Source organism: Nelumbo lutea, chromosome 3, assembly GCF_056320005.1.
Source record: "Nelumbo lutea isolate HS-2025 chromosome 3, American lotus-T2T, whole genome shotgun sequence".
Lineage (NCBI taxonomy): Eukaryota > Viridiplantae > Streptophyta > Magnoliopsida > Proteales > Nelumbonaceae > Nelumbo > Nelumbo lutea.
The window spans coordinates 61,646,097-61,655,269 of NC_142686.1; the positions used below are offsets into that span (position 1 = coordinate 61,646,097).

The following is a 9,173-nucleotide window of genomic DNA, read 5'->3' on the forward strand; positions in this document are numbered from 1 at the left end:
ATACAAGAGACTAAGGTGGCGTTTGATAAATTTGAAATCTGAAATCTGAAAAGTTAAAAAGATATTAAAAGTGTCTAAAATCTGAAAAGAGCTATGATGCTTTTTTACTTTTTAGAGGCTTTGAATAGATAAGGTTGTCTGTGTTGGATCAACCCTTTAGCATCTGAAGTTCCCTAATTTTACTATTTTAACCCTAGAATAGACTATTTGATAGTTTTGAGTTCAATTTGCACTATTTCATATCAAATCATTTATGAAATTCAAAATAATATTGAAATAATACAAATAATAAATAGTAAATAACACAATTAAAATTATTAAAAATAATTGATGACTAATAAAAAATATTAAAATAAATAATACTTAATAATTAAAAAAATAAAACAATTAAAATTAAAAACAACACAAAATGCCTTAATTTGATCTTGCAAGAAGATACAACACAAATTACAGAAACCCAGATGTTCTTATACTGAGATTACGACCGATTAAAAGAAAAAAAAAATTTTCTTTTCCTTAATTTTACAAGGCTAACAATGTAATGGACTGAGTTGGTCCATAACCACACTACTGGATATGGGGACATGGGAAAAGGAGAGGAGTCGAGACAATTCAATAAAAAAATCAAATAAACAAAGAATGGATGTTTTCTCAATAGTTAAGAGATTCAATAAATAGACAAGGCATCGTACAAAACAAAGCAGGAAGGGGAAAAACAAAACATGGATGTTATCTTAATAGTTAAGAGATTCAATAAACAAATCACATAATCTAAAGTTTGCATGTTATTATTAACAAGCTCAAGAGATTCAATAGTTAAACGTAAACAAACCAAACAAATCAAACAACTGTAAATAGGAAAGAAGAAGAAGAAGAAGAGGAAGATACTTTCGATGAAGAAGATACCTTTGCTAGGCGTCTAGCGCAACTATAACCCCTACAAAATGAAGATTTATGGTGAGAAATTTGACGTTTGACAAAGAAGAAGCAAACATGAGAGAAAAGAAGGTCTTGCATCCATACCTGGAGCAATCTTCGCCAGCGGAGATTTCTTTCGTGTTTGAAACAAAAATGGGCTAGGTTTTTTGGTTTGGGGGCATCAGCACATCATTTAAAAAATGTTGGGGGGGTAGTTTCAACTTTTTACTTGCACTAAAATGCGTCTGAGCATGTTAAGAGCCGGGCTGCACACTTTGAGTTTCAGACCTAAAAACGAAATTCAGATCATTTTTTAGGTGCATCATCAAACGGGTCTGGTGTCTAAAGAGCAAGTTTTTCAGCACTAGACGTCTGGAAAGTGTTATCAAACACGCCCTAAGCCATGCTAATAAGTGGAGGCATAGGGGTATTCATGTGCAAATATGCCACTTGTTGTCTAGTTTGTGTTTATGCAACCAGAAGCACCTACTTGTTCGGAGTCCTTGGCATACACTTGGCGAAACGTTCCCCAAGAATGGGATAGATTCGATTTGATCATTTGATGTCGATCAACCTGCTTTGTCCATTTGGGCTGGGAGGTGTTGCTCAAAGAATCTGTTGTAGAAGTTGATCATCTTTACGCAAATAAAGAATCTTCTTTGTCCATTCCAGTTTTTATATCCAGCTAAGTAGTATTAATAAGATACCTCCAAACTGATGGATCTAACTATCCTGATACTTAAGACATTTACCGACACTTTTAATGGGGTGATGATGCTTCAAGCTGAAGTTGGCAAAACATATTGGGACCTGATGCTTTAAGACATGGTGTCTATGAGGAAGGAGACTGAAGTTAAGTGTGAACATTTTGATTTTCCAAATGGGTTGACAGTTGACTACACAAATCCAATCCTGTTAATGTGCTCTATCAACTCGGCCCATGTTTTCTTTGATCTCTCATGGCTCTTCTCGGTCTTTCTTGTACAAAGTAACTCTTCACTATTACAGTCCTTAGTTTTCTATGGACATGATTAAACCATCTCAGTTAGCTTTGCCTCATCTTATTATTAAGTGAAGCTCCTCCTATTTCCTCTGTATTTATTTCCTTTTAGTTTCATTGATACATGCCAAATTGCTAATCATACAGCACCCATATTCATCTCTCCACTTCAGCCACCTTGGTATAATTCTATGGGGTGGGCAACATCCATTTTAATTTTATGTGCAAGTGATTTAAAGCACCATAAGTGGTTAGTTTTGGGTATCTTCTGATCATCACCAATCTTAATCACAGCACCATGTTACTAACATTTTTACTAAAATTGCAATAAATGTATCCTTAGTCCAACTTTTCTTGAGACCTTTTGATTACAAAGCATCTCACCATTGTTCTAGCTTTACATCTCACCACTGCAATAAATTTATCCTTATCAACCAATGCTAATTTATGATGGATACCCCTCCACCAGGAGTACAGTTTGGGGTTAAAAAAAGAAATGACTAAAGTCTCTTGGTAGGATACTGCAAACAATCAATTCCATGTATACAATGGTGCTGCCAAAAATATCCATCATGAATTAGATGCCATCTGTGGGTCATATTTTGTTTGGTCTTCTTATGGTCAACGTTTTCTATATATGACCTATCATTCCTATACTTTCTCCCTTCCCTAACTTTCCTCATGATTTACATACTTGGACAAATGCTAATATAATTTAAAAATGAATATTTCTTTAGTATGCAATTTGTTTTCTTCAATCTTCTCAAGGATGATTCTCTTTATTGCTACAAAAAAGTGATTTCTCTTTGATATGTATTCAGTTTGCACCTTCAGTCCCACCATCATCCCCAATCCAAGGATATGAACTCGTCACAAATGACCACTAGATACTACCTAAACACCACTCAAAACCGAACACATGATCAAACTGGACACTTAACTGTGCTATGTTGAAATTCAAAGTAATACATCAGCTTGGTTCTATTATTTCAACTAAACGTGAATGCTGTTGGGGAAAACCATTAAGTGTCTGTTTGGCATCTATGCCGTTGCTTTAGAAAATTGTGACACATCAGTGCCACGTCGAAAAACACAGTGCTCCAGGAAAAGTCTATGTTTGGAACCATTTTTCCATAAAAAATGGTTTTCCAAGCCATGCCTTGGAAATCGAGAATGCGTGGTTTGGAGCAATGCCGAATTTGACGTTTTCTCATATTGCAGCTCGTTGCTGCCAATGAGGACATGATGCGATAGTGACGTGGACTTCCTATAATGGGTACCAGTGCTGAAAACAGATATGGAGCATTGATACCAAACAGAAAGTGTTGCTGTTACTCCAGGAAATGTCCTATCTGGCAGCAACATTTTCAAACAGATAAAAAAAGGACACCATTTTCAGAGAAAACGATGCTTCCAACCCACACATCAGCAGACGGTGCTGTATCTGCAGCATCGTGGCCAAACATATACTAAGTTTCAAGGTGATTTCTGCTTAAACCTGTCTAACAAGAAAATACAACTTTATTTGCATTTTAGGCATTGGATAAAAGAAAAAGAACTGTGCAAGGTGAACTTTGCTGCAAACTGGTTATATTTATTAGTACTATTTCATATATCTTTTCATATGAGTTCTTTGAATAGAATCTTGAGATTGTATGAGAATGGTAACTGGTAACAACTAAGGTTCATAGTGCCCAAATAAATATCTACATAGATCCCAGTCCTGGTTTGCATTAAGGAAGTCTAGAAGGATAATGAAGTGGGTGTTGATACTCCCAGTGGATAAGAGAAATCTGTGTTGCCTTTAGTAATGCCTTGATATTTATAGGTTATTTTTAGTTTTCATTTGCTTTTCTATTTAATTTTTCATTTAAATCCATTTGTATGAGTGGAGTTAGAAAAATACAGCAGATGGCTTGTCTCCTGAACTCCTCTCCCTTTGTTGCTGGTTTTGTTAAATTCTCTTTCCACAGTTCTTTGAATTTCTCATAAGCTTGTTTGTGTATTTAGTGAGTTAGAATATTCAACAATTGTGCCTTGCATGCAGAAGTCTTATAGAGAGACTCTTATCCAATTATTTATGTGAGCATCTGCGTTTGCATAGAAATAATAAGACCAATTAATTGAGTTTATTACCATTCATCCTATCCTTAAGGGGGGCGTTCTTTTTTTTGGATTTTGAGAGGGGGAGGAGTTGGTCAAAGATATTTTGATTCCTATTGACCAAGAAACCCATGTTCTTGTTTCAGATTTATGTGGGGACTAGGGAAAGTTTATTTTCCTAGGTATCACTTACCCTTACCCAGGTAAGTGATACCCATCTCTTAGGTGGGCAAATAACTTTTCCCACCTTTGGGGAAAGTTGCCAACACTTGAATGGAACAAAAATGCCCCTTTTAATAATGGATTTTTATGGCTAAAATGGCCATTACCTTATTTGTATGGGAAATAAAAGAACATGGGTAGATAAGCGCATTTACCCAGGTAAGTAACTTATTGAAAAGCGAAGGGCCTAAATATATATTGCCTTCCCAAGGAAACCATTACTTCTTTTTAGTGTCTTCTTCATTTAGGTACATCTTGCCTATTACCTGCACTGAAATCATTTTTCTTTGGGAGTATGTTTTTCCATTGCAATACAGAAAACAAAGATAGGAGGTTAGAGACAAAGCTTGAAGGAAAAATGATTGAAGCCATCCAGCACATGTATTCATCAGTAAATAAGACTTTAGTCAATGAACAGTATGAGATTTCCTCAATTCAATTAGTTGAGGACAATCAAAATCAGTATGAACAGAGTAGTGAGTTCAGGTAAGGACAAAGAACCTGGCTTTTTAATCAGTATGAAGTTCAGCTTTTTAGTGTAATTGGTGAGACTGGGAAAGGAAAATGTAACCTGTCCAAGAACCTGGCTTAACCATCTGGGTTTTGTCTTGATAGTTAATTCAGGTAAGGACAAAGAACCTGGCTTAACCATCTTGGTTTTGTCTGATAGTAAATTCAGGTAAGGACAAAGATCTGTGGAAAAGGGCATTGGTCCTAGTATGCCAAATTTTCAGTATTGGTGTTGGTACCTTTCAGAGGGATAAAAGGAGTTGTGATCACTTGCTTTCCTGACCCTTTCTTCCTAGGTGATTGATTCTACTGTTATCACCACCATTTGGTTAACTGAATGGTGATCTATGATACCTGGATAGCTGTAAAAGGGTACTGAATGTGTTTTATACTTCAATTTTTAGTTTTTAATTTTTTTTTTTTTTATTTTACGGTTTTATTACCCTTGTTAGGGAACCCTTCCAGAAACTCTCGGAGGCCAGGGGCAAGCCTAGTCCTAAGAGGGGGTCTGGAAATGCTTTCCAACCAGCAATTGATGTGCCTCGGTTAATCTAAGTAATCTGAAGTATGGAGTTTAAAGACTTCAAGTATGAATTAGTAATTGACCCAAAAGGTTAAAATAAAAAGTTTACCCATCAAGGGGAGAGGGAGATAAAGAATGAAGGAATTGGTAATTGAGACAGAGACATGGATTTCTGGAGTTCCCCTGTTTTGGTAACTATGTAACTATGTAAGATGCAGAGAAATAGGCACAACCCTTTAAAAAATCATTGTAAACTAACAAACAAGGAGACATCTCTACCATTTATATTTACAAGAACAATCTGAAACAGTTATGCATGTTTTTCTCTTCTTTTTGAAGATCATAGCCATATTATACAACAAAGTCCTGTCGTAAATCATTTTCCCATCAAGCTATACCAAAATCTCAACTGTTGGTTTGAGTTTCACTGGATGCCAAGAGCTTGAATTCTTTTGATCAATGACAAGGAAGAGTCATTCCTGCGCTTCCATTCTTCCCTTCTTTCTTTCCTCTGTACTCTTTCCTCTAAGCACTGGTCATTTCCATCTAGTATGCTCACGATTTTCCTCATGCTTGGCCGCAAATTTGGATCTGAAAGTGTGCATGCCACCCCCAAATTCACTAACCTCACCAGTTCCCTGTGATCATACTCTCCATCCAATCTCCAATCCACTAGTTCCACTAATGGTTTCTTCTGTGACTCAAATTTGCGAACTTTCTTCACTAGAAATACCTCAGGCCACCGGAAGTCGGCTGCCATCTGGCCAGTTACAACCTCAAGCACCACCACACCAAAGCTATAAACATCAGCCAATGGAGTTGCTTCACCTGATTCTATGTACTCTGGTGACATGTATCCAAAGATCCCACGAACTGATCTTTTTGGATTGGCAACCACATGATGGCCATGCTCATTCCGAGTCAGGAATTCAGCAAGGGCAAAGCTACTTAGACGTGGGTTCATGTCAAGATCAAGAATAATGGCAGAAGAAGTGATGTTTCTATGAATGACCTGTTCTTCCCATTCCTCATGGAGGTAAAGGATGGCAGATGCAAGTGATCTGATTATGTTGTACCTATGTCGCCATTTTAAAACATGATTCTCTGTCTTGTGGTGATGATGGAAGAGGAGGTGACTAAGCAGGCGATTTGCCGAATAGTCATAGACAACCAGCATCTCACCTTGTTCAGTACACCACCCACGTAGCTGTACCAGGTTGCGGTGGCGGAGTCTCCCAAGGTTTTGAAGCTCATCACAGAACCGTGCCCGCAGTGCAGGGCATGTTTTCATCCCAAGTCGCTTCACCAGGACATGCTGACAGTTTTCCAGGTAACCATGGTAAGCAGTACCAAAGTCCAGCTCTGCAACTCTATGATCATCAGAGAAATTGTTTGTAGCAGTGATGATTTCCTTGAAGGATATTTCCCTGGGTGTATCAACTGGGGGAAGGGTGGTATCAGCTGAGGGAAAGCTGGTTGCATAGTAGGTACTGCTGTCACAAGGACCAATGCTATCACCATGATGAGGAGCAGTGAGGAACATAGTCTCACCGGGGGCGGTGACATAACCAGAAGAATTAGATGTAGCTGTTGTGGTGGCTGTATCAGATGTGCTGGAGGAAGACAAAGTTATGTATAGAGGATGGGACTGGAATGATGGGAGTGCCGGCAATTCGCCGATGCAAGTTCCGGCAAGTGCTTCCATAACCCATTTCATGTTAGGCCTGGATTGTGGGTCACTGAGGGAACAGAGGAGCCCAACATGGATTAAGCGTTCCATGTCTGAAAGCTTGTAAGATCCATCCTGCAGTCTACTATCTCCAGCTTGCAAACACTTGCCCTCATCAGATAAACGTCTTACCCAGTCAAGCAGGATGATCTGCTCATCAGGGTATGTGAGATCGATGGCTCGCCGACCAGAAGCCACCTCCAATGCAACAATCCCAAAGCTGAACACATCAGCTTTTGCTGTCGCAGTACTTCGTTTCTGGAAGCTCTCAGGCGGCAAATACCCAATTGTACCACCAATTCTGGTTGTATCTGCCAACCGGAAATGGTAACTTCTTGTCGACCACGACATACGCAGTGGGGTGGGATATTCCAGTTCGTGCTCCAGCCACCGGGCCAAGCCGAAGTCACCCAGCCGTGCATTATAGTGCGAGTCAAGCATCACGTTGCTCGTCTTCACATCACGGTGGATGATCTGCGTCTCTAGCTGCTCATGGAGATAGAAGAGTGCAGCTGCCAGGCCAGAGACAATTCGCCAACGGCGTTCAAAGTTGAGAACTGCAGACCCTGTACCATCGGGTCGCCGAAAGAGGATGCGATCAAGGCTGCGGTTTGGCATGTAATCGTAGACAAGGAGTAACTGGTCTTCGTGAGCACACCATCCCCTGAGCCGGACAAGGTTCCGGTGACGGAGTTGAGCCACCGCCACCAGCTCTGCTGCGAATGTCTTCTCAAACCGCTCCCCTTTCTCTGCCACGCACTTCACTGCAACCACAGTTCCATCACTTGGTAGCACCGCTCTATACACACGGCCGAAACCGCCACTCCCAAGCACCTGATCCTCGCTGAACCCATTAGAGCCTATGTAGAGCTCGGCATAGCTGAAAATTCTCGGATTGTCACTACCAACCTTGTCCGACAGTACAACCCCAGCCGTATCCTGAAAATCGCAAGTACCGGAGTACTGCTTTTCATAACACTGACGGAACGGGAACCATTCCCAGTCACTGAACCGGCGTAGCAATTGGCGAACGAAAGCAAGAATCCGGCGGTGGTACCCGAGGCCATCTTTCTTTGTGGAGAGCTGGTTCGGGCGACAATCGGACAGTTCAATTTCATCGATATCGGCCGGTAACATGAAACAAAGGCGACCCAGCTGCATTGCGGCGGCGGGAGAGGCGGAGCTTCACTGGCGAGGCGTCAATCACATGGATATGACTTGGCACTCAATGGAGAGGAGAGGTGGGAGAATTTGGTTTGTGATGATGTTTCGTGACTGTGTTGTGCATTTATTCTACTCCTTGATAGGTTGCAGATTTGAATTTTATGCGCGGACCGGACTGGACCGGACCAGTGAGAGGCGACCGGTTTGACGTCAAGAAAGAAGATTCTTTTCTGAATTTTCTCGATTTCTGTTAGTCTTTTAGAACAGAAGCAAAGAAATAGCTTGACACGTGGTGGACAATGAGGCCTATCTGCTGATTGGACACTGTGGGGCCAGATTAATTAGGGGAGGCAGACAGGTAATTGTGCCGAGTGTCTTGGAGGGAGATTGGTCCATGTGTCCAGCTTCTTGTGGATTATTAGCTTTGCCACATGGCATCTGGACCATCTTGGGTAGCTCGCTGGCTGGTTGCCTACTATTGTACTACGTCCTTTCTTTATTATTGGGGATTTTTGGAGAGTCAAAGGTACCACTTGTTGTATTTTATTGCAATAGGGCCCAATCTTAATCATCAATCAGGCCTTTTGAAGTTGATATGTGGGCCATTGTCTGTTATTAGAATAACATATTATAATACTCGATTGTAAACATCAATCTGACGAATCCAGTGTAAGACTTTGACTTATCTTCAATCAGAGGGTGGAGAGTGTAACGCCTCCGTTATCTCCGATGCTTCGCCAACGTGGGATAGTTTCTTGGTAAATCATCAAGCGGTTGGTAGTTGGTGCCGACCGTATTCACGAGTGTGTAAATGTAAGCTTTTAGTTTTAGGGCTGTGACGAGTGACGATGTCCAGAAGTTGATTCCGTGGTCCCCCATAAGCGTACACATGAAAGATCCAACCGTCCAACAAGGCACAATAAATCCCTTTTTGCGAGCACAGGTAGAAGGTGACAGATGTTCAGGATCCAACTTTTGCTGGGTCCCACCAGAAGCTACTTCTA

General features: G+C 40.4%; 1 pseudogene across 1 annotated transcript; it reads right to left on the reverse strand.

Moving 5' to 3' along the window:
* Positions 1–5,489: 5,489 nt before the first annotated feature.
* Positions 5,490–8,285, reverse strand: LOC148865267 (receptor like protein kinase S.2 pseudogene; annotated as a pseudogene). The gene has a single exon (XR_016109453.1). The product of XR_016109453.1 is annotated as a receptor like protein kinase S.2 pseudogene (transcript).
* Between the last annotated feature and the right edge of the window lie 888 nt (positions 8,286–9,173).